This window comes from Oenanthe melanoleuca, chromosome 2, assembly GCF_029582105.1.
Source record: "Oenanthe melanoleuca isolate GR-GAL-2019-014 chromosome 2, OMel1.0, whole genome shotgun sequence".
NCBI lineage: Eukaryota > Metazoa > Chordata > Aves > Passeriformes > Muscicapidae > Oenanthe > Oenanthe melanoleuca.
In genome coordinates, this window is record NC_079335.1 from 97,000,918 (window position 1) to 97,028,714 (window position 27,797).

Here is a 27,797-nt window from a genome sequence, read left to right on the forward strand (position 1 = left end):
GTATAACTGATACAGTGCCCTGTTGTGAGAAAAGCACTTCTTCAATCATGACGGCGGCAGGGGATGTTGAGATACCTGGTCCGGACATTGCTTGGCAGAGTCTAGCGATGAACATGGAGTCTGTTACAATATTGAGGTGTTCAGGTTGGAACAGTCCACATGCTAGCACCACAGCAGAGGCTTCTAATAGTTGGACTGACAGCGACTTGTCCCTCATTTTGACGCACAGCCACCGTTCTTGTGTTTGCCACACCATGGCCACTGTTGAGGTGACTGAGGATGCGTCAGTAAAAACAGTTTGTCCCGGTAATGGTCGGTCTCTGACCTTTTGTGGGAGGTCAATGTCAACTATTGTCAGTAGCTGAGTCCATGGAGGTTTGATGGCATAGCAAAGCTCTCCTGCGAATCCAAAAAGGGCTAGAGCAAGGTGTTCCGAGATTGCCACTGATGATGTCGGGATTTGTTTTCGGAAGGGTTAGTATATTTTTGCGGATTCAAAACCTAAGTGGCTCAAGGCAAGTTTTCTACCTTTCATAATGAGATTTCCGAGGCATTCCACTCCCGGGGTGAATGCGCGTGAGGCTTTTCCAAGGGCTACCCATTGTACTGGCTTAGCTGCATCGAGAGGTCCTTGTGCTAATGCTCCCACTCCCCCTTCTTTGGTGAAATGTACATACAAGTCTAACGGAAGGCTTAGATTCCATCTGGAGAGGACCGCTGTAGACAACTGCCATTCGACAAAGTCGAGCAAGCATGTAGCTTCGTCTGTGAGAGTCTTTTGTTCCCATGGATGCTTGCCTTTAAGGAGCTCGTATAGTGGAGACATAACTTCTGGTGGGATGAGGATGACGTTGACACAAGATGGTCCACCTGGTCTGGCGTTGGAGCGGCGACAAGGATATCATCCATGTACTGGATAATGGTGGCTTCTGGGTTCGCAGATCGAACGGGTGCTAGAGCTCGACCCACGACGATTTGACATATAGTAGGAGAATTGACCATCCCTTGGGGGAGAACCTTCCAGTGGAACCGCAAACTCGGTTGTTGGCTGTTAGGAAACACAACAGAAAAGGCAAATCGCTCCTTGTCTTGCTCGTGTAGGGGTATGGGGGAAAAGCAATCTTTGGTATCAAGTACTGCACACGGTTGGTTCGTCGGAATGATGGAGTTAGTAGGTAGCTGTGTTTGCACCAGACCCATGGGCTGGATTTCCTTATTAACAGCGTGCAAATCGTGGAGAAGACGAAAGCCTTTGGTATGACGAATACTGGTGTGTTCCACGGGGAAGTAGACGGCTCGATGTGCCCCTTTTCTAGTTCCCGTTGAAGTAATTGAAGGAGGATTGACATTCGAGGCTCGGGGATGGGCCACTGCTCAACCCACACCAGGTCTGACAATTTCCAGGTTAACTTAATTGGGGGCGATGGGTACGCTGCAGTGGCCCTCAGGGTAAATTTGTCACCCTGACATTCAGCAGGGATAGAGCGTCTCATCCGAGCAAAGGTGGGACATTTGAAAGAACCTGGACCTCTGTCTCAGGCCCTCTTTTGTCATATAAAATTATTGATATTAACTTCACGCTTTTCTTTGCGATGGAAACTCCTCCTACTCCGCCTACGGTGGGGCATCTTCCAACTTCCAGCTTGGGGGCCAGTGCGCCTGCGGAATGACTGTTACATCTGCACTGGTGTCAATCACAAAGGGAACGCTGATGGCGGTGTCGCTGAGCTGAGAGCGGTTCGAGGGGCTTTTCCAGGGGCCTATGTTGGAGCTGTAAAGGCATTGCCAGCAAATTCCCCATATTATTGGTGGGCTGTTGCATTGTACTGCCAGGGCCACTCGAAGGTTCTGCTCTCCAAATTGCCTTTTGAAAACACGGATGTGGTTAACTCTGGCTGGGTCATCGGTTGGGGAAACACTTGCTGCGGGGGCAAGGGCTGGGCCATGAAGTTGGTAGCCTCTCGAGGAGGCAGAGGGTTCGGAAGCTGCTCGCCCCATGCGGGGTTCACATAGCTGGGCCGCTGGATATCCCAACTGGGACGAGGCTGCATGCAGCCCGTCTGCCCCCTCCCTCGCCCGTTTCCCTGCTTCTTTAGCCTGCACCCTTTGGCTATGTGCCCTTTTTTGCTGCAGGCCCAGCATGGCCCTCTCAGTTTGCCTCGAGGCGGGGGGCCGGATGGTGCCAGTTGGATATGATCATGATGACTCTGAACAGCCATTCCTTCTGCCACGGCAGCGCTCACTGCAGCGTGGATTGCAGTTAAGTGTTCCTCCCTTGCCACATGCTTAATCATTGCCGCGATACTAGAGCTAGGTGGCATCAATCGTAAAATTTCTTTGGTGGCTGAGTTACATTGCTGTCGCAGGCAGTCAGCAACAACTGGGCCCTTGGCCTCTGCCGGCAAGTTGGAAGAGTCTACTGCAGCTTGGAGACAGTCTACAAATTGGGTAAAGCTTTTGCTCTTGCTTTGTTTTATAGTAGATCATGGGGCAGGCCTGGCGACTATTCTGCACGTGGTACGGATGGCTTCTCTGGCTGTGCGAGTTGTGGCCGCGATTTCTGGGGCTCTCATATTTTGGGCTTGTGCCAGAGGAGTGATCATTGTTGGGTCTTTGCCCATTAGCCGCTGCAGGCTAGAGTTCCGCAGCGGGTGATAGTCCCCCGTGGCCTTAGCTAGTTCGTTCGAGCAATTGTCCTCCCACTCCTGTTTGAATACTATCATCCCCGCGCCATCAAAAATCATTCTACACGTTTGTTTGATGTCAAAAGGGAGCATATCATCATTGCCAAAAACACCATCAATTAGCGTGGAAACCATTGCGGAGTTTATACCTTTTTCAGCAATTGCTTTAACAATCACTTGCACATCTTTGGGGTTAACCGGGGAGTAGGTCTTTTGGCCGTTCACCTCCTTTTCCAGGAATGCTAGTACCGAAGGTGAGGCCCACTCAGCACAAGTCATTTGAATTTCTTTCCAATCCGTAAGTGGTGTAGGAGGCGTGGGTTTTTGCAAGCTTTTCTTGACCATACAAGGCCAAGCCTGTATGAGGCCTGTATGAGACCAAGCCTTTAGGTTTGTTAGAGCTTGGTTGTATTTTGTCAGTATCTGAGTCGGAGTCTGAGCTAGATGTGTACCACTTTTTATCCCACCAGCGCTGCCGGTCACCCCAGCCATCATCCGACTCAGAGGTGGAAGTCGAGTGATAAGAAATTTCCGGGCTACAGTGTCTTTTAGCTGGGCTCCGCCCTCTCCCTTTCCCGTGGGCGGTTTTCTTCCCACCCCCTCTCCGCCACCCTTCTGGGGAGTTCCTTTCCTTATAAGGGAATGTCTTGGGTCGCACTCCCTGATTGGGCCTTGGACTCTCCTCCCTCTTGCCGACCGCTTTCTCCTCCCACTTCCCCTTTAATTCCCTCTTGCGCATGTCTGTGGCGGGAAGCAGCTCCTCGCCCCGCCCTTCTTCCTCTTGACCAGCGCCATTTTGAGGCGCATATGGTGGGGGCCTTTCCCATACCTCTTCCGGGCCCACATTGTCAAACGAATTCTCAGATTCACTAACATCACCTTCTTTTGGTTGTTGCCCCTGTTTTGCAGTTAGATGAGGAGTAGGACTGGGGGACCGAGATAACGATTGGGGGCAATCCTTGTCTTTGGATAATGGGTCGGAATCAGCAGCACAGACATTAAACACAGTTTGAGTAGTTGCTCCAACTCCTACTTTTGGAGTAACCTTTAGGCAATTTTATGTCGCTTTCCACGTTTCCTGTTCTTGCAACGCTTTCCGTAGTGCTTGCGTAACCCTCTCCCAGCTTTTGAGGCACTTGCTGGATCCTGAACATATTACATCATCCGCAAGCATTTTTGTACATTTGTCCCAACAATCCGGATGGAGGATTTCTACGGGACGATCAATAACACCTAATTTCAGCAATCTTGTAACCGCACATTCAAAGTCTTTTGCCTTAGTCAATTCCCCACTGCTCATGCAGCTGCAAAACTACCTTGCCGAGAGCTTCCATCCCGGCGGTACGGGAGCGTCCTCCCCGCCAAAGTCAGTCCCGCCGCTCTGGCTGTCTCTTCCCTGTCCGGCGAGCTTCCCGAAGTCCCAGCCGCTCGTACCCGTGTGCCGGGGAGCAGTTCCCGGGTTTCAGCACCACTGTGTTGCCTCTTGGGAGGCAAGGCGACCCGGTTCGGAAAAAGACACGATGGTGAAACGTACAGGCCGTTTGGGCTTGTCCCACACGAACACCAATGTGGTGGACAGCAAAAAGTGTTTATTTCCTGTTTGCGCTTCCTTGTATAACCGCGGTGCGCTTACGTCATTGCTTCAGTGCTGTTGGGTAACGTAACAGGAGGAGGTGGAACCCTATCTTCTCGTACATCGCGATCTCTTCCGATCGGGCTTCCCTGTCTAACCACAGCCACCCAAATGGTTTCCTCTGCAGGAAGTCCTTTTGGGGTTAAATAAGCCATACGGTATTAGGATCACTTCCTGGATTTGTGTGCATCTATCAAACAGCAAACAGCAGCAAAGCCAACAGCACCCTGTGTCCACTTCGAAGTACAATCCAAGAGAAAGGAAAGAGAGATTCAGAACTAAGAGATCTGGATTGCCTTCTCCACTGTTCACAAGGTTTACTTGATATGTAGGCCAGCAAAAGGTCCCCTTTCCCTCACCTAGGAAGACCCATCCTGCTAACATGAACAAAGGAGGAGACAGAAGCTGCAATGCATATTGAAAGTAAAAGAGAGACAGACACAGGGGGTAGAGATTCGATAATGCAGACAGAGGGGGAAGAAAAGAAAGGAAAAAAAAAAAAGAACTTCTTAAGATTCTTTCTAAGAAAAATGAATCTTCACTACATTGGTGCTTTTATTAGAACACCTCATGCTCTTTTTCTTGCTCTCTCTTCTTGACACAGTAAGTTATGTTCAAGCTGCCTGAGACACTTTGTCAGGGCACCTCATTGTTCTTCTCCCAGACAGCTCCCCCTGACTCCAGCACACAGCTCAGTGCTCAAGGAGCAAGTGTGACCACACCTCCAGGGGCTGAGGATGCTCAGACTCAGAGTGGTGATCAGAAACAATTGTCTGCAACAGGACTCAGTGCACAAAATCAGGAGAATGGACACAGAGCAAGTCTAATGTAAAATGAGGTGGAGAAAAGAAAGCATCAAACTCTTTCATTATAAAGTTGCTCTTACTTAAGATAGTATATCAGAGGCAGAAGAGGCACCTCTCTTTTTGGAGCTTCAGATGCCTTGAAGTGTACCTAAATTCAGCATGCAAGTGAAGAGCTCACAGCAATTTAGCCTGGAGTTTTTTTGTTGGTTTTTTTTGCAAGGTTCTTCCAGGTTGCAAATTTATTGAACCCACAGTATTACAGCAGCAACTTGAAACCCTGCAATGGCATTGTTTCATAGATAGTGCAGAAAAATCACATCTGTCCTAAGGTACTTGCAGTCAGAGATAAAGCAGACAAAATGCAAAAGACAAGTCTAATCCACATTCTACAGGAGGTACAGGGAAGCATACAGCAGGCTTGATCCATGTCTCAGCAATGGAGACCTGAGCCCAGGTCTCTGCAGACTTAATGCTGAGCCTCACCAAGGGAACAAGTTTTCCCTTGGAGAAGGCATGGAGGTGGTGTGCCTGAAATGCTGATTGCAGCTGATGTTATCAGTGGATAATCACAGTCTGTCTAGGAGAAAAGCTACAACCATGCCCTGAAAATAATACCTACATGATTTTTAAAAACAAAGTAATTCTGTGGAAAAAGTACAACTTCAGTCACAAGGTAAGACTTGTTCTTCAGTTTCAGTATTCTTGAACCATGCTAACAAAAATGTTACTTGGCCCATCTTTATTTTAGTTTATTCCTTTGAAAGCAGAGCTTTCATGAGGCACACTGCACATCTAATACTTCCAATCTTGAGACAGAAGGGTAAAAAACATTACTTTCACTTTCCTGACAAAGTGGGGATAGGCACTTAACTAAGAATTCTAATGATCCTAACACTCTGGACAAAGTAATATGACTTTGCCAAGGTCAAAGTTACAAGGTACAGCTCCCACTGAAATGATAGTCCATCCTGGTCTAACAAACTGCATGTCCAAAATCCTCAATACTTCACAAGCCTGAGGTTTTCATCTAGTTTTATGTTTCCAGTCCAGGATGAGGGTACTAAATTGATGAGTTCTTTCAAAAATTTGAATCTCAATTGTGAACAGGCTGAAATACCATCTGCTCATGCACTTACAAGGACAAATGGAAGTATTGCCAAATGTCATGCATGTGCAGGGAAAAAAATGTACTCTTCTGTACTTCAGAGGCATTTGAATTCCAGTGATTCTGAAGTCTAAGAGGTACTACAGTCTCTTGAAGAAAATCAGGACAATCATCATATGTCATTTGCTTGATTGCTGCCCCAATCAGGTGTGATCTTGAGCTTACAAGATTGAGATTCACTTTCTCTGGAAGGATGGAGACTTTCCATAATTCAGTATGGTACTGAACTATTTACCACTGTTAGTCAAGCAAATACTGAACTTTGTTCACTGGATGGAAGATTGGACTCCAGCAATGCACATGCAGTTTAAACAGATACAGACCGACCAAAAACTGCCCGCCTGCATTAGCATTCAAAATATTTTGGCAATTGAAATAAAAGAAAACACAACCCACTAACAGCACCACACTAGAAAGACTGTCCCCAAAACAAGAACTGCAAGCTGACAACATCAAAAGTTAAAATTGCATTTAAAAGAAATTCTTCTGTTTTGAAGAAGAAAGACACGCAAGCAGCAATGATCCTAATTAAAGCCCTCTGCAAAGTCCAGAGCCCACAGGTCCTCCACGGAGAAGGGAAGCCTTTTGCTGGGAAATGAGTCAGCAAATCTGTAACTGAGCCTTCTGCACTGAGCTACAAGCACCTTGCACACTGCTGGCAAATGTTTAGGAAAGAGACTGGTAATGGTGGCAGACAGGTAGGGAGAGTCATCACCCAAGGAGATACAGGCAAAATAGGCACCAATATCAGCTCAGCCCAGCCAGGCAAAAGAGTCAGTGGATTCCCACTGAGAACCCCATCCAGAAATCCCCATGCACAAGGGAGCAAATCTGTTATTGCAGGATGAGCACTGGGAGATGCTCCATGTAGATCCAAGACTGGCTCTAAGGCTGGGGGTGGATGGGGGCCACGGCAGGGTCAGCCAGACAACAAGTGATGCAGAGATATCTGCCCTGCTCTCTCACAGAGGGCAGGACTCCTTGTGCTGCCCCAGAGATGTGCTTCACGTGCTCTCTAGCCAGCTGTGAGCTGAGGAAATAGAGAGATCCCCACAGTTTGTCCACAGAGATGTTCAGCTCTTGGGGATATGGCATTGGTCCTGTTTTGACATACTTGAGTGTGAAAAAGCTTTTTTTACAAAGTTTGTGGAAGTTGTCAGTTCATCAGCAAATAACTGAAGCAGGTTATTAATGCAGGCACAAATCAGTGTGTCTGTACAGATCTGTACACACTGCTGGAGACTTGTTCTCTTGGTTTATAGAGATATTTTTCATGAAAAGGGAAGGTAAAGGCATCAGCACAAAGCTTTCCAGGCAGAGGTGGTGCTCCAGTGCATCCAGAGCTAGGAAAAGGTGTCGTGTCAAATTGTGGGTGTTTGCTGGAAATCCTTTAGAAGCCATCTTGCCATTCACCTGTGAATACTCCTTCTGTACCTAAAGGCACAGTTAAGCCTATACCCATTTCATATGAATGTGACAAAAGTAAAGTTTCACAAGATTTACCAAGCTTTCCTTGAAGAACCAGACTGGAAAATCTTAAAGAAGCTATAAAACACTTCCTACTGAAAAGAAGCCACAGGATAAATCTTTAAGCAAAATTGACTTTCTATCTGAATTTAGATCGTTTGGCCCAATGTGGCAGAATTTTAACAGCTGTAATAACTTTGGAAAACTCCTACATTAAGTGATTTCCAAAGAATATTTCAGTCAATCATATGGAGAAAAGAATAATTTTTTTGCAAAGCAGGAAAATCATCATGTTGTGCATAATTTTTTTATTTTCCTATAAGCTACAATAAGTCAAAGCATAAAAAGAAATTAACTGTGGGTCTTTTTAGTAGTTGTTTTCTAACCAGTTATTTCTGTTTGCATGAGAAATTGAAGGTAAGAGGTTTATGTGCAGATGCCACACTCCTCTGAGATCATCTGTTAGCTGCCACGAGACAGAAAGCAGTTTCAGAACACAGAAAGAGTCATTTGAGAACGTTTGCCAGTGACAGAGCTATTTTTTTTCTACCTCAGTTAAAATTACCCTTAGGCAAAACCAGGCAGAAGCATTGAAACATTTGCAGCAAAACATGCAGTTGCAAACATGCAACCACATACAATTAAGTTTTATAATAAACGTGAAAAGATGTGCCAAACTGGGAAGAATGGTCCCTGCTATCTTGAGCTGTGTAAAGAGAAAACTTTGCAGAATGGCTCATTTTGCTCCAGATAGCAGTTCTGTTGCCAGATCTGAATGAGACAAGCTCACACATCCCTCTGATACCCAGCTGCAGATGGTAATCCCATCCAGCAGCACAAACAGATCCAGGAGACAAAGCAGCTCCATAGCCCATGTCAGATGCCTGAAGTTGGATAGTATAAACACTACTCCTTCTGCAGATGGCCAGGACAGAATCTGAGAAACATTGACTAGGCATCCTGAGTTTCATTTTTAGCATGTTACAGGGCATAGCTGAATAAGGAATTGAAATTGGATGCAAGGATTCATCAGCGTGTCTTCCAGCAAAAGGGACATTTCTGCCCTGAAAAGGACCAAGGATACAATTGTGTCTTAGCACTGGTTTTGTCATCACTGCCTACTTTGAAAAGGAAAACCATGAAGAGCAGAAACTGGTTAATTTGTCTGTGCAACAAGAAGAAAATGAAATATTTCAGTCAATAGGTAGGATCTAAATAGATAGGGTCTCTCACAGCTCTTCTGAAATGCAAGCATTTTGCTGCAAACAGTGGGAAAGAATAGGCCTGGTAGAACAAGCCCTGGCTCTTATGCCCAGCAACTATTAGCATCCATTCAGACAGCAGCCAAGCCCTGAAAACACTAAGGTTTTCCACCAGAAATCATATAAATCAGCATCTCGTCATGATGAAAAGCTTGGGTTAAATAGAGTCAGGATTTGAACTTATGACTCCAAAAAGTCAAGATTTCAAGAGTCTCTTACTCTGGTTTGTTAAGCTATACCTGAAAAAATCTATTTAGTGTTCAGGAAGACAGAGATACACTGACAAAATGAATCTCAAAAGAATCTGTGAATGGAGCCTGAGCTTTAACACAGCTTTAACGTACTTAAAGGTTATATGTCTAACAAACAGAGGGAAGGCTTAAGTCTGCAAATTGAGAAAAGGGAATCCTGGAAAAGTAGGTTTTGGGGGAGTGCAGAACCTTTCTGAGGCAGTTGGAATGGCAACACAGGAGGGAACCTCCTCCGTTTTGGAAATTTCAGTTCCTAAAGAAAGGTGACAGGACAGTAAGATACAAAAATTTAAAAGCAGCATCTTTTTTGCAGATGGGAAAGAGTGACCAAACACGGTAGAGCCTGCTGATACTCACATCTAGTCACAGAGAGAGCACCAGAGGGGCTCTGATAGCCTCTAAGTCACTGCTCCCACCCCTAATGTGCACAGTGTGTAATAATATATTTCATACATTTTCTTTGGCAAGTTTAATGGAAACAGAGGCTTTCAATGAAAAGGCTAAATGAGCCAAAACTCACAAATACCCAGCTATACTGTCTACACACGCTTTTATTTCCCCCGCCTTCCTATTCCCCCTTCAATAAAAGAGCATTTAAGTGATATTTTTTCCACTTGGCTCATGTGGAAGGTGAGCTGATCTGTACTGTGAAGTTCTATATTGGTTCCTCTTTTATTTTTTCAGAGACCAAAAAGGGAAGGAATAGAAAACAGCCTCTTTAAATGAAATATGCCCTTGTCAAAACAATTTAACAAATGGAAAAGGCATGCCCATTATGCTAGTTTTCCAGAAGTTCATCAACCTCACTGTTAAATCTTAGCATGTAAGAAAAATTACTCTATTTGTTCTTTATGGTTTGTTCCCAAGATCAAAGGGCTGTGGGCTGGAGGGTGTTTGACATCCAAGAAACACTCGTTGCTGCAATATTGTCTGTAGTGCCTTTTGTTAGTTTTGTTTCTTTATAAGGCTTTAAAGAACAGCAGTCAACACTTGCAGCACACTGGCATCCCATCAAATGCCAGACTCGTACTTTGAGAGCACATGGGAGGATAATGTTTTTATGACTCTTACTGTGGTTTTCTCCTTTCACCAGGTCCTCTGATAGAAGCAACTGGAAATTTTCTTGCATCCCCATCTCCTCTCATTTGCAAAAGATATGTCCAACAGAGAAGTTAGCACTATTAGTCCTTTATTTTAAAGAGCATTACAGCCTTATATAGATAATACCAGCAGTTAATGTTGGACCAATCTATAAATCATTAGAGGCCTAATTTTGGTTTGGTTTCCAGTTTTGCTTTGATTTGGTTTTGTTTTTAAATGGAACTTGTTGTCCAATGCAATTTTTTGAGCTCCTATCAGATGGTGGATGATATTCAAAGGGCTGGAAATGTATGTCAGTGACATAAAACTGCTTTATTTAACCAAACCAGTTTAGCTGACTGAATTAGCTGACACACACTGTTTCAGTAGAAAGATTTCAACACCTATGTCTCAGCTTCAGAAAAGCAGATTTTCAGTCAAGTTCAGTTAGCTTAGCTGAGCTTTATTTAAAAAGCTTTGATTTGAGCTTTGATTTAAAAAGCAACAGCTCCTAACTCATTATTACTGGAAGGATGGAAACTTTGTTTACTTCTAGAGGGTAACCACAGTTACAAACACATCCTTCTCTCTGCAAATGGTGAGTTTATTTGAAACAATGCAAATCAAGTGCAAATGTCTTTTCTACAGATAGATAAATATATTTATTATTAAAAAATATATAACTTTATATGTCATAAGGGCCATGGTCTAGAACAATCTTTGGCTCAGGTAGTCCAATCCCTGGTTCTCAGGAGCATCCTTCTTACAGATAATCCTCTTTATAAAGTTACTGACCTTTGTGTTCTGCTGTGTTTTGTGCTTGGAATGTTCCCCTGGAATAGTCAGGAGTTCTGAGCTTAGCCACTTTAATAGTTAATTAGCACTTTAATTTATTTTTTAACCCAAACTAAAATGTACTCTTGGCTTGTTTATCCCTCTGTTCCTTTGCCAGCATTGGCCTTCAGATTAAGAGTTATTTTCTGCCACACGATGTATTTAAAGACAAAAAATGTGCACACTCTCTCAGGTTTTGCCTTGCCAATTTAAACAACCAACCTCTTCTAGCTCCTGTTTGTAAAACAAATTCTCCATTTCCCTGATCATCCCTATGGCCTTGTCTATGCAAACTTCAGTTTCAGATCATCTTTCTTGAACACTGTTAGTCAAAACCATATGTGGTATCTTAAATGAGATCCCATTAATGATTCCTCTATGCAGCTTGTAATACTTCCTTATCTGGAGTTATCCTTCCTGAGACACTCTAGGATTGCATTTACCTCTTTCATACCTCCACAGCTTGCAGTCAGCTTGTGACAGAGTGAGTGCTGAATGCTTCTTGGTTGTTTCCAGCTGCTGACCTCCTGGCTTAGAGCAGTGGGTTTCACCAAGAGCCCCAAATGCATGATGTTATCTTCTGCATTCAGAAATTTTACCCCACTTTTAGTCCTCAACATTATCCAGCTCTTTTTGTGTGCTGTCCCAAACTCCCTTTGTACTGTTGGTGCATCCCAGATTTGTGTCCCTGATTAAGGAATTACGCAGAAGCAGTTCTAGAACATAATTAGCAAAAATTTTTTTTAAAAAATCAACTTTTATCTGCACACAAGATACAGCATATCCTAGATGCTTTTCAAAACAGTAAGAAAGCCAGATGAGTGAATTGAAGTTGGGGGAAGATGGAAAGCTATAACCAGCACAACCAAAACAGTGCTTTAATGGCACATTGAGCAATTTCACCCTAAGACAGCACAGTAGAGATGAATGTCACAGGGCAGGCTTCAGTGGGACAAAGGACAGCTGCTTATGTGCTCTGGAAGGTTACTCTGTAAAAGACAGTGTGAAAGATGGCATGGCCAAGTTTGCACAAGAAGATAACAAAAAAAACCCAAGAAATTACTGTGATTACCTGATAGAACAAAGCAAGATCAAAAAAAAACAAAGTAAAGAAGCAAAGCCAAGGACAGGACCAAAGACACATCGATTTTGATACATGGAAGATGTAAACACAGGTAAAATACAGGAATACTGTTTTCAACTAAACACTGATAAAATACAGGAAACTAAAGGAAAGGTATTACATAATCTAAAAAAACCACAAACTGTGATTATTACTAGCAAAACCACATTGGTAATGAAATGTGTTCAAATGAGAAGACAACTGAATACAAGAAGGTACGAGGAGGAGGGATTGCCTCACTAAGGGAGATTCCTGTTGTTAAAGCAACTTTTAAAAGATTAAAGAGAATTTTTATATTCAATGACCAAAAGAGAAAGAAATTAAATATTTTTTAAAAGAAAATGAAGACTCACAAGATGGAAAACTCTTCACTTGACTTGAGAAAGTTTTGCGAACAGAAATTTTCAGGGGGAGAGGAAATCAATGACAGGTTAAAGCAAATAATGATATGATTTCTTTTCACCTTCACCAAAAGCCTTTTCTTTTCTTCTTCACAGCTAACCTACCTTCTCCTGACTTCCTCCTATTATAACACAGAAATTTGTCATTCAGCAGAAACAATTCCCAACTTGTACAATGCCTTAGAAACCTGGTGTCAAACACTGCAGTCTGATGAAATTACTGATCTTAAATCAACCACCCATCAATTCCATTTGAAGCCTGCTGTCAGCTCACCTGCCAAAAAAGCTGTGATTTGCTAAATATGCTTGTCATTTTCCTTCAAACAGAATTCCCAAAACCTGTGTATTTTCAAACTGCTTACTAGAATAACGACACAGGAACTTCTGCATGAAAATCAACAGTGCCAGAAGCCTACAATGTTTTCTCAAGTAAAGAGCAGAGAAACAACCCAGCAGTCCCTTGAGAACTACAGGATCCAAATCTTCCAGCTGAATAGCTGAGAGCTCAGAGGTGGATCTTACACATGGAGCTGGATGTTGGTCTGGATGGTGTGGGCTGCAAGAACATGGTTCTCTTGTCTCCACAAATGATAGCTCAGTCAAAGAAATGTTAATAGCAACAAACAGAAACAGAACACAAACAGCACTGCTCCCTTTTCCCTCTAGGGAAACTTGCCTAGTGATTGTGAGCTTAACCCCTAATGCATGTAAATTGCTTTCTGTGTGGTAGTCTTCAGTCAAATAAAGAAAATAACAATAACCTTCCTTTTCTCTTACTAAATGTTGAACTCTCTTGTTTGGGACAACACCAAGTGGACAAAGAGATTAAATTAATATATATTCCAGGTAATTGTGTGCAATATGCATCTATTTGAAAATGCTAATATGTATTTTAATTATACATTGAATTTTCCCAAGGTTTATTGAAATATTCCATAAAACATAATGTGGAACATAATATAATGTAAAAATGTAAATATTATTTAATTTAATCTCTTTTACAGGTGCACGTATTTCTATACACACACGTGCACTTTTTAGGAGAAATTTATACTACAATTAGACTGTTCTTTTTGTATTTTTCTGTGTTTTTACAACGCCATTATGCATAAACAATGAGATGCTGAAAGTGAATGAAACAGTTCATACTCTACAGCTCCCCAAGGTGTTAAGGACAGCAGAATCAGGAAATGAGCTAAGAAAAGCCCACTCCAGCATTTAAATACTAGCAATAGCAGCACATAACATTAAAATCTTCAAGTAGAAAAAAACAAACCTCTGGGAACATAATTAATACCTCATCTAGAGAAAACAAATAGAAGAACGTGAACAGTTTTAGAATATCTCATTTACAAAACATCACAAATGTAAGGTGAAACTCACTGCCCACTGGGTTTCTAAGTGCTAAGCCAAGCAGAGGTAAAACCCTCAATGATTTCTCAAAGGTGATAGTTTATCTAGAACATACAATAAGCTAAGCAAACCCCTCATTTCCCCTTGCAAGGCAGAATATTGCTCAATTAGCAGTTTGCTACCTAAAGTCTCCTTCTACACCCATTTTGTAGGCAAACAGCATTAATTTCTTTCTTGTACTGAGTAAGCTTCTCACAACTTGCCTGAAGTTCAAAAAGTCATCCCATTTTTGCCCATACAGAGCAGCATGGACTTGATCATTTTCTCCTGCCCAGCTACAGCCAAAGAACACATCTCATGTGCCTCCTACATCTTCATATTGAGCTGCCACCCACCTGTGGCAGTCGTGTTCTCTAACCCATTCCACACCAGCACAAATGGAGGAACAAACCATGGGTATGAAAGAAGACAAAGATAAAAAGGCAATTTAAAGAGAAATTCCTCCAAAATACCATGTAATTCTGCATGAGAATTATGAAAGGTCAAACAACAGATAAGGGCCAAATTTAAAGAAAAAAATGGCATTTGTACATCATGCTCACAAGAAGACATTCCAACTGTATTTTCTTTCATGCCTCTTTTCTTCTGCACAGCTCAATGTGCTTAAAACCATCCAAAGAAATAAAATTGGGGGAGGAAATATAATCTAAATTAATTCTTGACCAAAAATAAATTTTTTGCCTAGAATTTACCATTACATTCATCTAGTGTGAGTCCTGCACACAACACAGAGCACCAAATTCCACAAAGTAGCTCCAGAATTCAATCAGTTTCTTTAGAGGACTATATTGAAAAGCCTTACAGCCTGGAAGGTCTAAGCAACACATCAAACAAAGCCATTAGATTTCTCTGATTGCAATTACAACCAACACCAGAGAATTTTATCTGCAAACAGCCACTTTTAAACAAAAAAGAAATGCAAAGCTAGTGATCTGAATCCTGCTCACTGACATATGACTTGCAGTTTCATTCAGAACTTAAAGTCTGATAAACAGTCACAAGTTACAAATTTCAGATCTTTTGGTGAATGCATACCTTTATTCTTTTTTCTTCTCCTCTTCTGCCTTTTCATGAATCCTTATTCAAAAGTGACACATTTGTTCAGTTCAGGGAGATTCTTCTCTCTGGAGGGGAAATAATTTTTATCAGTGAGACTCCCTGGTGATCAGGTAGACTTGGAGCTGCTGTTAATCAGCCTTTTTGACATGGTACCTTGAATAGCACTTCCCATGATGCTTTGTGTGCCTACCTTAATTCTTTCCTTTTGAACTCACCACGACTTATAGGTGTCTTTTTTTCCTTTTGTGTGTCTGAAGTTATCCCTCTATTAACTTTAATTGGAAAGGTACCTTTTGTTCCCCTAGAGTAGTCATATACTAACCACTGAACTCCCTAGGCTCAAATTTCTGGGGTAGCAAGAGTTCAGTTTTCTGACAACTCATAAAAAAAAAAAAAAAAAATCCAGAGGAAAAAATGGATGTCTTTATTTTTGCTAATAAAATAAATTACGTTTACACTAAAGATGAACTGTTGCATCCATTTATACCACCAAATACAGAGGATTCTGCTGGGAGTCACAGTGAGTTCAAAGGAAATGAATTAAGGCCAGGCACACAGAACATCACAGAACCCTGACCCTTGCCATCTGCAAACCCTACTGAAAGGTATGCTGCTAAAAATAAATAAATAAATAGCCTTTTTCTGAGGCACTGGGAGAAATGTAGGCTCTTTCATGAAGGCAGAAGCAACAAAGCTTTGTTTCCTGCAGACTTGTGCCTCTCCCTCACAATACTACTGTTGGCAAGGGAGAGGGGACACATCCAGGCCAGCCTGCTCCTTGCTGGCTCCAATTAGCCCCACAGGACTCCTGCATGGGATGGCCAGACTGTTGGAAAGCACAAAATGTTACAGCTGAATTCCTATCTTTCCCTCAGTATTTACTCTCATTTGGGGCCACCAATCAAGTTATTTTACAGTTAATTTGTCAGAGCTTCTGGGATCTGCTGCTCTTCTAGGTCTAGATGAAGCTGCACTGAAGCCCTAAAAGTTTCTGTGAAGTGACAGGCATATACTTTGGATACAACATATTTCTCTAAGAAAGCCAACTAAAAGTAAAATAACCTCTTGCACTTTATTGCCCATTCAAGAGATTTGTTCTTGCCTAATTCATAGCCTGGTCATGGTCACATAAAATGCTAAAAAAAACAGATGTTCCACATTGGGCTCTGAATCAGAAGCTATGTTTGAACCTTCCCAGAAAGCTGAGTTTAATCATCTTCATGCTGCTTCGCTGTTTGTATCCACAGAATGTGACCCAATCCTCTTGATTCTCTTTGTTCCAGAAGAAGAATTTGGACTGAGCAGGGCCAGGGCAGCAACACACCTAATTCTGCTGTCCCACAATTTCAGAAGACCCTGAGTTAAAGCAGCAACTACCACCCTCTCTGCACTGACAGAAGAAAAAACCACACCAGTTGTATGTCAAGGACTAGCACCTCAACCCTGACATGAAAATGATGCCCTAGGAGGAAAGACTGCTGCAGTATCCCCTTCCTGAAGACCTGGCTAGTCCCATGCAGCAATGCATTCTGAAAGGGGAAAGAAATGAGATGGAAAAGTTTGTGGGTCAAGGTCATCACTAAAGGACAAAAAGAGACTCAACTCGGGGAAAATGAATGTAATTTATTGCCAATTAAAATAGAGTTGGATGCTGAAACAAAAATTAAATTACCACCTTGCTACAATCCACTCCTTTTCCCAGGCTCATTTTCTCTCCTGACTCCTCTACTCCCCTACCCTGAGGGTTCCTGCGGTCAGCCCAGGGCAGCCCAGCCTTACCCCTGTGGCCACCACCAGAACCTGCCCCCAGCCCAGGGCCACTCTGAAGAGCAGCATGACAGCCAGAGCCTTTTTGGGGCCAGCAGTACCATTGGGCCATCAGCCACCGACCCTGGGGAGCCACAGGGTGCCCAGCAGCCCCAGCCAAGGCTGCTCCCAGCCCACCCCAGCCTGCCAGCAGCCAGGCTGCTCCTGGCACACGTGGTTAGTTGCTCAAAGAAAGCAGCCCAGGGACAGAAACTGCAGTTCTTAGAACCAGTGCATGATTTTCTCTTTTCCTACCCAAAAAGGTAATACAAGTAGAGCTTTCCTTACCATATAAACAAATTTTTTTTTTCTGGAGGGGAAAAATCCCAGGCAGCAGCTTTTCCCAGTGTGATTCAACTTGTTGGGGAAGTTTCTGGGAAAGCAGCCTCACAAGAATTTTGGCCTTTAGGCCTGAAGTAACAGGCAGTAATAAAAATTGAATTAAAATGACCATTGAAGCTAAAAGAAGATGCTCCAAGCCACAGCACCAGCAGCCTTCTCTGCTGAGACTGCAAGGCTGCCTGGTACTCGCTCCAAAATTAGTTCATCTTCATCCCTCTGACTGCCAAATCACCTCCCTTCCCAGCTGAGGCAGCACACCAAGGAGATGTGCACAGGGGCTGCTTAAAAACAAAGCCAGCCCTAGAAGTCTTTCATCCAGCCCCAAGAGCAGACACTTGAGCACAAGCAAGGCCATGGACAGGGTGGGAATAGCCTTTCCTGCATGCTCTTTGGGTCCAAGGGGAAATCTAGCTCTGTCATTACGGGAGAAAGGGAAGCAAGCCCCCAGCAGGGGTCACTGACAGAACCTGTGCTGTCCTGCCCTGATGGCAGGGGTGTCACACACAGCTCTGATCTGCACAGCCAGCTCCTCAGGTGCCAGTGGTGGTCAGCCCAGTTCCCAGGGGATAAGTGCTGCATCTGCTGGAAGGGCTCAAAACACACGTGGATGTGGCCCTTGGGGAAGTGTTGGTGGCTTGGTGCAGCACAGGCTGGCACTGGGCCTCAGAGGTCTTTCCCAAACTTAGAGAACCTGTGATTCTCCCTTCCTTCCCATCCCACCTTCCTTACCAACTTGCAATTCAGGCACCAAAGGAAAGACAACTAACTACCCTGGGGTGATGCTCTAAAGAAGGCACACAATGTCTCACAGGTACAAATTCCTTGCAGGCTGCTCTGCAGCACTGGCAGCCCCCACCCCCCTCCAGCTCCACAACTTGTCTTTGAAACAGCCTGATGACTGATTATGGGAATCTTCTCCACCCAGTACCCCCACACCATGACATCTCAATCATACTTCCATTTCTTTTTTAAAGTAAAAAATGGTTTTTCTGGCCCAGTATGTTTATCAGTTAGTCTGAGCCAGTTATCTGCACAGGTTTACGGTATGCAGCCTAGAACCATTAGATTTTTATCACGTCTTATGAAAATCATACACAGCTTACTCTTGTAGCTGTATATTACAAGGGAATCATGCACAGAGAGACTGGTTCTCCTCAGATTACTATCTCTGAATTGATGCTGTATGAGGCAAAACTGCTTAAAAGGTTATAACTGATGTAATTTTTGCCATTACAGGTAATTTATGGCTCCTGTGTGTCTGACTTGTCAAATCTTCTTACAGAGATCAAACAGGATCTGTTTGTCATATGCATTTATCTAACACTTGTTCCTCTGCAAGCTTCAAAACGTAATAGTTATTCTTTTCTTAGGTGTCAATTTTCTCCTATACATCTTGCCTCTTAGTCCTTGTAAATGTCCTTCTAATGCAATATGCAGGGGTGCTTCAGCAGCAAATATGAGCAATGACTTCTTCTCTAGAGGAATTTTTAAAAGAGAATTTTTTTCCTAAGCAGGGCTCCAGTCCTTCAGAGAGGTCTGAAGTCATGCACACAGATGTTTTGAAGCTCCAGCTGTGCTTCAAACCTTGCTACGTTATTTTCCCCTCAGCTTCACATAACTCTGAGCTGATCTCTGCTGTTGTGAAAGAAATCCTTTAGGAAAACTCCTGGAGAACAAAATACCCTTTCATTGAATAAGGCAGGGGGATACACACATCAGGTGTACATCCTCAGCTCCTGCCTCTACATCTGCCTCCACTTCACCTCAGGGCCAAACCCTCATATCCTCCCATGTCTCCATTCTGTTTCCTCGTCTCACATTGCTGGAAGTCATATTCTGCCTGACACACTGGAAGCTGTACTCCAATCACTCACAGGATGACAAAAGCTCTGACAGTCTCTTAGTTTCTTGTTTGCTCTGCACAGATTTCACAGCAAACTGAGCAGGTGTAAAGGCAGGTGGGGAAGCACAGGAGGGCTCAGTGACAACAGCCCCAGGGCTGCACAGGGGAGCACAGAGCTCTACCCACACCCCGCTTTCTGCTGTGCAGACCCCTTGGGGTTTGTCCTTCTTTGAAAGACAGGTGTCTGCTAAGAAAGGCAGGAGCCTCTTTGAAATGGAGAATGTAAACCCCCTCCCTCCAAACTATTATAATTTTGAAATTAAGGGGCTCTCAGGCAAAGATATGGGAATAGGAATAACTGTTCTTTACTAGGAAAGTTAAAATAGAAATACAGTATTACAAAGAACAATCCTAAAACATTGACAGTCAGAATACAACCTGACACCCTGTCAGTTAGTCAGGGTGTTGGTAGCAGTCCCATTAAATGGTGGCTACAGTCCTCCTGGAGTGACAGATGTGGTTCAGTTGAAGCAGTGGTCCTGTAGAAAGGTGCAGTTTTCCTCTGAAAGTCCAGCCATGATGTGCAAAGGTCTGGTTTTCCTCTGGGATCCAGTGGAAAAAAGGCTTTTTTGGTGTTCCATATATCAGTTTTTATCTAGGTAGGAAAGGCTTGGCTCCTCCCCCTGGGTGGAGCTTCTCCCAGTGGGGTGATGGAATTTTATCAGTCATACGGTGGGACTCAAGGGGCCATTAACAGAAGATATCTTCCTGGAGGAAACATGGGTCATGGAAAAGACAAAGATGACTGCCCCACCTGGTTTGAACAGATGGCCCATTACAGATAACACCTCCCACGAGATAAGGCTCACTGCCCTACCTGGTTCTAACAAGTGGTGGTAGAATAAATACTTTTGGTCACATCCTGTATTGCAACCCAACACAGGGTTACAGCAGCTCCAAGAGCATGCACAACAGAGGCAAAATGCTTGCCAGGTAAAAGCGGGGAGGAGCACTTTTCGTGAGGTCTGGGGATTTTGAGAATTGTCAGTCTTTACAAGTCTCTCCACTAGAGCCGGGATGGCAAAGGCAGTTGAAAGGATTCACTTTGTCCTGTTTGCCCAAGGAAGGAGCACCTGGAGATGCAAGGTGCATCAGGCACAGGCATCCCGGGGCTAACAGAGAGGAGAGGGCAGCAGAGAGCTCAGCTGTAGCATTATTCAGTGCCACCTGTCCCCACTGGCACACAGGGTGCCACAGAGGGGCTGAGCGAGAGAAGAGTCCCAGCTCCTGCTTTCCACAGTGCTCCCCAGCCCACGGGACACTGTGCTGTCACATCCCTGTGTGAGGAGCCCAGACACACTTGTGTGTCACATTTGTGGACCTTTTACCCATTCTGCTGTCAGAAGGGCTGCATTTCTCAGTGGCCATGAAGTGTGAAGTGTCTGGAAACACAGCACACTCACAGTGGAGGAAAGAAACTTTGCAGAGGAGCTTTGCCAGCTTAGCTCTACATTCTGTTTTTCCTCCCAGTCAGGTATGAAATGGCAGGACACGCTCAACAGGCAGCACAATAGGAATCCTAGAGAGAAAGAAATCAAATAAATAACTTTAAATAATAAACAAATAGACATAATTTATTTATTCAATAATAAATAATAAATTCTTATTTAAGTAATAATAATAAATGTAATTAGAAGAACTACACTTTGCTGAAGTCCTTCGAGTAAATTGACTGAAACTGGTATCTTCACTGACAAATAATTTTTGACAGGGTTTACAGTACAGAAGATTTGTGCAGCAAATGGGAAATATTCTGAAAAGTACAAATAATTCTTCAGACATATATACAGAACAGGATTTCAGAACAAGATATTTTTGCAAATACACACAAAATCTAGAGTTCTTAAGATCTGAGGATTTGGCCCAATAATAGAATATGTGTTTGAGAAATGCCAGTCTTTCATTCAGAAACATCTAACACTGTGCAAAAATTGTTCCTATATATAATATCACGGACAACTTTGGTCTTTCCAATTGCTTGACATGGTTTTAAGGTCAGGTAGAATTAAAGGCTGGCAATTAAATAGCAATAAACTGTAAACTGCTGATGCAATATGCACATGTTATATATTATTTAATTATGACTACAGAAGATGCAGGAGCATGTTAGTTGCAAAACAACACTAACAACCTCATAATAATTACATAGTTATATCATGCTGTTGGAAATATTATCCAGTTCTGTAGACATTTTGCATCCACATTTTGAATATTTTTTGATTGTTTGAAAAGAATTGCAGTGTATTTATTCAAAGTCATTAAAATCCTAATAAGTATAATAATAAATAATTTGCTTCTTCACAGATTAATTTTAACACTGACTTATTTTACCATGCTGATAAAATCTACCCTAATCTCAAATTTTATTCAAACTGCCTCAGGATCTGCCATCTCTTTTCCCCCCCTAAGTTTGTTTTTAGTTTCTTTCTTTCCCTTCCAGTGTCTTAGATGAGGATCTCTCTTTATCTCTGCCCCAAGCTTTGTGCTATAACAGTCTTGAATGGCATATCAGAGTCTATTTCTGAGTACTGGAACAATGTCTCTGACAATATGTATTAATGTTCTGGCACTTTCCTCTAGAAGAAATTTTTATGTGCCTCAGACAATAGACAATGTCAGGATATTTGGGCAGACACTAAAGAAGAAAAGTATTTAGTCAATCTTCTCAGAAACCACTCCAGTATTGGAAGCAGGAGTTGACAGAAGGCAAAAACACTGAGAGAGTGAACTACAATGTAGAAAGGAGCTCTAAGGCTGAGGATTTTATGAAACAGAGAGGATGCTGTACTTCCTTGGACAGACTGACCCATTCAACTAAACAAATGCCAAAAGAAACACAAAAATCATGGGTTTGAGCCATTATAGTCAAGATATCAAAACCTGAAAAGAGTATGAAATAATTTCACTGCCTATATCTGCATGATGCCCACCTTTACAGTAAAACCTGAAAAAAGAAGAAAGAAAAAAGACAAATAGGAAAGTCTTTTTAATTTATGAGCATAATAATGTACTTACTAAGACTATCAACATGTGCTGGAAACACCTTCCTAAAATGAAAATATATGGTTTATAAAGACATGTCAAAGTAGGAGCTAGTGCTCTCATTCAGATAGAACAGATTAAAGGAAATCCATGTATTTTTGCCAGACAGACATATGCCAGGTCTGTGATAGTTAAGCACAACAGACCTGGATAATGGGCTTCATGTGTATGGTAGAAATACTGACTGGAAATGATGCTGCTGATAACATTGACTTAAACTGGCAGCAATTAATTTCAGAAAAACTTTACTGACAGTTTTCACTCCAGAAAACTAATTGTGGGCTGTACGCAATCTTATGGCCAGGTGCTGTGCTGTTCTCTATTCATGATATGATCATCAGAAAGATTTTTAGACCTTTTAGAGACATCAACCATACAAGATATTGATAGAGAGCCTTAGCATTTCCATCCATAATGTGGGTTTTGTTTTTTTTTTTAGCAACAACCTCAGAAGCAGAAAACAGTGAGCCTTATTGCAAATAATTTTCTTTTGTTCACCAGTGATACATTTACAATTTTTTCCACAATCTGGTAGGCCCAAATAATTTATTCCCTAAGCTTCCTACAATTTACAGAAATGCTTTATACAATATATACACTACTACTGACACAATCTTTTGAGAAGCTGAACTTGAATTTAGGTGATAATTTGAAGGAATTTCAGCTACCTTATTCAGTAATAGTGGTGAGGTGCCATTTTCTCAAAATCATCTTCACAATTAAATCTACTGGAAAAATACACATAACTTTCCTATGAAATAGTACCTTTTTTGTAAAAAAAAAAAAAACAACTCAACAAACATTTCTGTGAATTAATCCACTCTGTGAATGTTAGAAACCTTACTCTGAAGGCACTTTTGTTTTAAATCAAGGTCTCTGCTCAATGGACTCATGCTCTATGTGGTCCAAGACAATTTAAAATAAGTTATTTCATACGTGCTTTGCAGAAATCTATGTATCCAAGAGTCTATAATAGGAAATGTGTTAATCTGATAACCAGAGTAGAACCCACTGATTCATGCCATCAACTGGAAGTGTTAATACATACTACAAATCAATGCTCTCACATTAGTGACTAACATTTCAGCAACAATTCAACAACCAGTAAAACAGACAGTGAAACCTCTGTCAACTCACTCCAGAATCATCATCTTGTGCCTTAATACTACATGAGAACAGGACAACAGGAAATAAGGGAGAAAGACAAAATGGCAATGAAAGGCAGTGTCCCACGGAGGGTGTTCTCTCTGACCAGACCTCAGAAGAGAATAAAAAGCAGTAAGAGCACTCAAGCTTCAAGGCAGAAGCATTCTGATTTCTTTCAGGGGAACAGTGATCTGTAAAGAGTAGCCATAAATAATACCTTCCTTGCTAGAAAGACTTTTTCAAATCTTCCCAAATATAACCGAGTAAGTGTCTGAAGTATTAGCACAGGTTTTCCAGTATTAGCAGTGGAAACCTTGGAGGTTTCCAGGAGGAGAAGAGAAAGAACTCCTCTTTTCAGCAGTCCTGTTACTCCTAGAGTCACATCGAAGGGACACGGTGCAGTCCCTTGCACAAGCTTTGCTCTCAGCAGTGCATGGCCACCTTATCCAGAGATCCACAGGCTGTTAAACTCATCTGAGCTGAGTAATTACAGCAGATCTTCCTGCACCCTCCTGGTGCTGCACTATGTTCATTATACACTGCAAGCACACCCAGGGACATCCCACAGGGCAAATTTTTCTCCTGGACCTGTACTGGCAGATCCCAAAATCTTTCCACCAAGTGCCATTAGTCCAAATGTCAATTTACAGGGAAAAAGCAACAAGAAGCACTTTCAAAGCCTTCTCCCTTGGGAGAACTGTGCAAATGAGGAATTTAGACTTTGTTATACCACTTTTCTCCAAATCTAGCTTGCAAACAATAAGCAGTTTTCACTTTGGAGTGGTACATTTTCCACACAAAACCTGTTGTCTCCTTGCATCCATTAAAGCTGGAAGAGGCATTATTTACACCAAGCAGACAAGCCTTGGGCATTTTAAGCCCTCTCCATTCATCGTGAAGCTCCTGTTAAAGGGTGCAGCTCCCATTAGGGGCTGGACAAGTTTCTCCTTGCAATTAGCTGCTGAATAATGATGCTTCTCCCACTTCAACTCCAGAAACAAAGCCAGAGCAGGGATCATGCAGAAACACCCTTGAAATTGAGAAAGTCCTTCCCTGATATGAAAGATAGAGTACCCAGAGGCTCAGTTGATATGAAATTTGAAACTGATATGAAATATCAACTCCTCAGTACCAAATTTTTATACAAGTATTTGCATTTCATATTAACAACAACAGAAGAACCAATCATCCTGTATTTCTTACACGGAAAAAAAACAAAAAAAACCAAAAAAAAAACAAAACAAAAAAAACAGAGTAAAAGGAAGGGAATATAAAAGGTGAATCAATCATTAGCTTACAAGTTAATACTGTGAGGATAGATGTTTTCCCACAAACAGAATTTCAGATTGTTTCTATGCACTTGTTGTTTTGATACTTGGAATGGAAGGCTGAATAGAAAACTGAGTGAAGTTTGCCCCTTTTGCCTCACAGTGAACAGAAAATATCACTGTTTCATCTTCTGTGTCTGGCTAGTCACAGGCACCCAAGCATTAGGTAATAAAACTGCAATAATCATGAAGTTAGCCTAAAATCCACCTGATTCCTAAATTCCAAGTACAATAAAGGTAAGTTGGGTTGCCTGGATACTTCTATTTTCAATTCTTACTCTTTTCACCTCTATAGTTGTCCACTTTTCAAGCTGTTTTCTGCAAGGCTGAAAACTAACCCTTTCTTTAATAGATCTGGATATCTAAAAGACCAGCTTCCAGTAAGAGCTGCTTACTGTTAGCTGTATACAACTATCTCTGTTTCCTGTACATTTTTGCATTACACCGACTTGTGATCTTGCAAAGATTTGTTATAACCCCTGTGTCCACTTCAAGTGCTCTAAATGGTTTGACTGTATTTCTCACTGGGGATTTCTCACAGGGCATAGGCTGGGTCTCTGCATGGGCAGAGGGAGCAGGGCTGTGCCATGGGTGGATCAAACCAGGGAGCACAGGTGACCCAGCACAGGCAGAGTGGCAGTGCCACAGGGTCTGAGGATGGGGCAGAGCCACAGGTCACAGCAGTGAATCTCACCAGGCAGAGTAACCAGGCACTTCCAAGGCACTTCCAGGAGACAAGGACAAGAGTAGGACTGGAGACAGGACAGGGCTCCATCCAGAAGGCAAGGTCAGAGATAAACGTGCCCACAGCATAGTTCAGGCCAGGACTGGGTGCCAAGCCCTGAGCTGAAACTGGTGTCCCAGAGAGGGGGGAGAAGCTAGTCAGGGTCAATAAGGTTCAATAGTGCCTCAAGGACCCTGAGAGCCACAAGCTCCAAGGGGAAGCCCAGGCACACTCACTGAAAATGAAAGAAAATGCTGCCATTAGTTTCCATGAAGTCAGGATCCACCTGATGTGTTTCTTTTCTAGCTCCTGTGATATGTACCTCAAATACCCTTGGGTTGCATATCAAATAACTAGATAAGAGTGATAAAAGTTAACTAAAGCCATGCAACAATCAAAGCACCTCTCAGTCACAGCTGTTAAGGATATTAGCACTGTATCAACCACCAACAAAATAAAAATTGCTGTTGTGTTTCTGGCCAGCACTGGAAGGTTTTGAAGTTTTTTTCTAAGGCTAGCTGCCAACAGTGCCATGGGAGTGCTAACACACTGCCATTTCATTTCAAGGCTAATATTGAAATATAGTAAAAACCTGCATTTAAACAGAGCTGTAAAGGCCAAAGAAAAGATTCCTCTTGCTTTCAGCAAGTTTTGGATCAAGCAGCACACAAATAGCTTTCATGTGTGAGAGTGATGTTGCCCTCTGCTGGGTAACCCACAACCCAAGAAAGCTCTGCTCTTCAGAGTCCCAGCAGATTCAAGCAGAGGCAGCCTACAGATTTTTGGCACTAGAATCTTCGCAAATAGCAGGTGGTTTAGATTTGTTGTACCCCAAAGAAGAGGTAGGAGCACACTGTTGGCCTATTTTTATATGTGCAGAGACAGAAGATACAGGAAGGATGCAGTTTCAGTCCTCATCTCTTTGTGGAATATGGCCCATTGATTCCCAGTGCAGAATTAGCCCCACACAATTTTTCCAAGGTTATCTGAAAAATCTGTAGAAAAGAAATGGAAAAGTTGAAAATGAAAGGCTCTGTGTTTCATGACTCTCAAGTTTTAAGCACATGATGGAAAGAAAAAAAACAATCCCTCAAATAGATTCAGTTCTTAAAACCTCTAGACATCAAGTATATACTGCAGGGCATGTCTACATTAATCCTCACCTATATTCATTTATTTGTTTTTCCTCCTTTCACAAAATCAGATTTAATTTTTCTTAAGTAACAGATAAATTACTAGTGTCTATATTATCAGCACTCTATTAAGAGCAGGAATCCAGCTCGATGCCACTAGGACGTTGTAACATTCCTATCTCATCAGTGATCAGACTAAGGTCTAGGGAGTGAAATTTATCAAATGCCATTGTACAGTGTATCTGGAGGGATGATAAACATGATTAAAATTCATTTCACCAACACAGTTGCTCATATGTATTTGATGTCCTTTTCCTTGGAATGGTTAGACAAATTGCACAGTCCCCTAAAATGAAATTCAGTCTTGGATTTTATACAACGTGCCCTGATAATACAAATCAATATTTTGACAAAACACATTTTTGCCCGAAGATGAAGTATAATGTGTAACAAAATACATTTAAGTACTTTATAATTTATCCTGAGAGCACAAGGCATTTGACCAAATGTCATACATCATTCCATAGAAAACTAGGTGGAATATATAATTTATACTCCTTTAAGAAGTGACTGCATTGAGAGAGCACACAATTAAACAGTTAATATTCAGAAAACATTTCAAATTAAGCATCTATGTGAAACCTCTTGAAGGTATGCTTTGCTCTACACAATTTAACTGCAAGATGACAGTTTTTCCTCAAATGCAGTGGCATATTCTCTAATTACTTTCATTTTTAAGATAGAGTACATTAGCTTCTGTGTGTCAACTTGCTTTTGCCATGGACCTCACAAAACCTGTTTACACAAGCAATATAAGGGGAGCCAAAAAACCCCCAAAAAGTTTCTGTGGACCTTCTGCGTGCTGTGTGACTCTTGCCCAATATCCCTAATGAATCAGATGGCTTCCTCTGGAATTTCCATGTCCTAGATCCATCTGGCTATTCATCCTCCAAGCCCTCTTCCCCTATGGAGCACATAGCAAAAAAATTTCACAAGCTAGAGTGGCACAGATAGAAATTTAAAAGTTGGTAACTTGTGCCAGTTCCTAAATCCAGTGCAGCCCAAAGGCATCGAGAACATTTAGGAGCTGGATTCTCCTTCATTTCACAGGAAAATATAACAACCTACATATCTTAATGGGTCTTGGCACCAAGTACCAAGTGCATGGTCAGGTAAATATATGAGCAGGGATTTA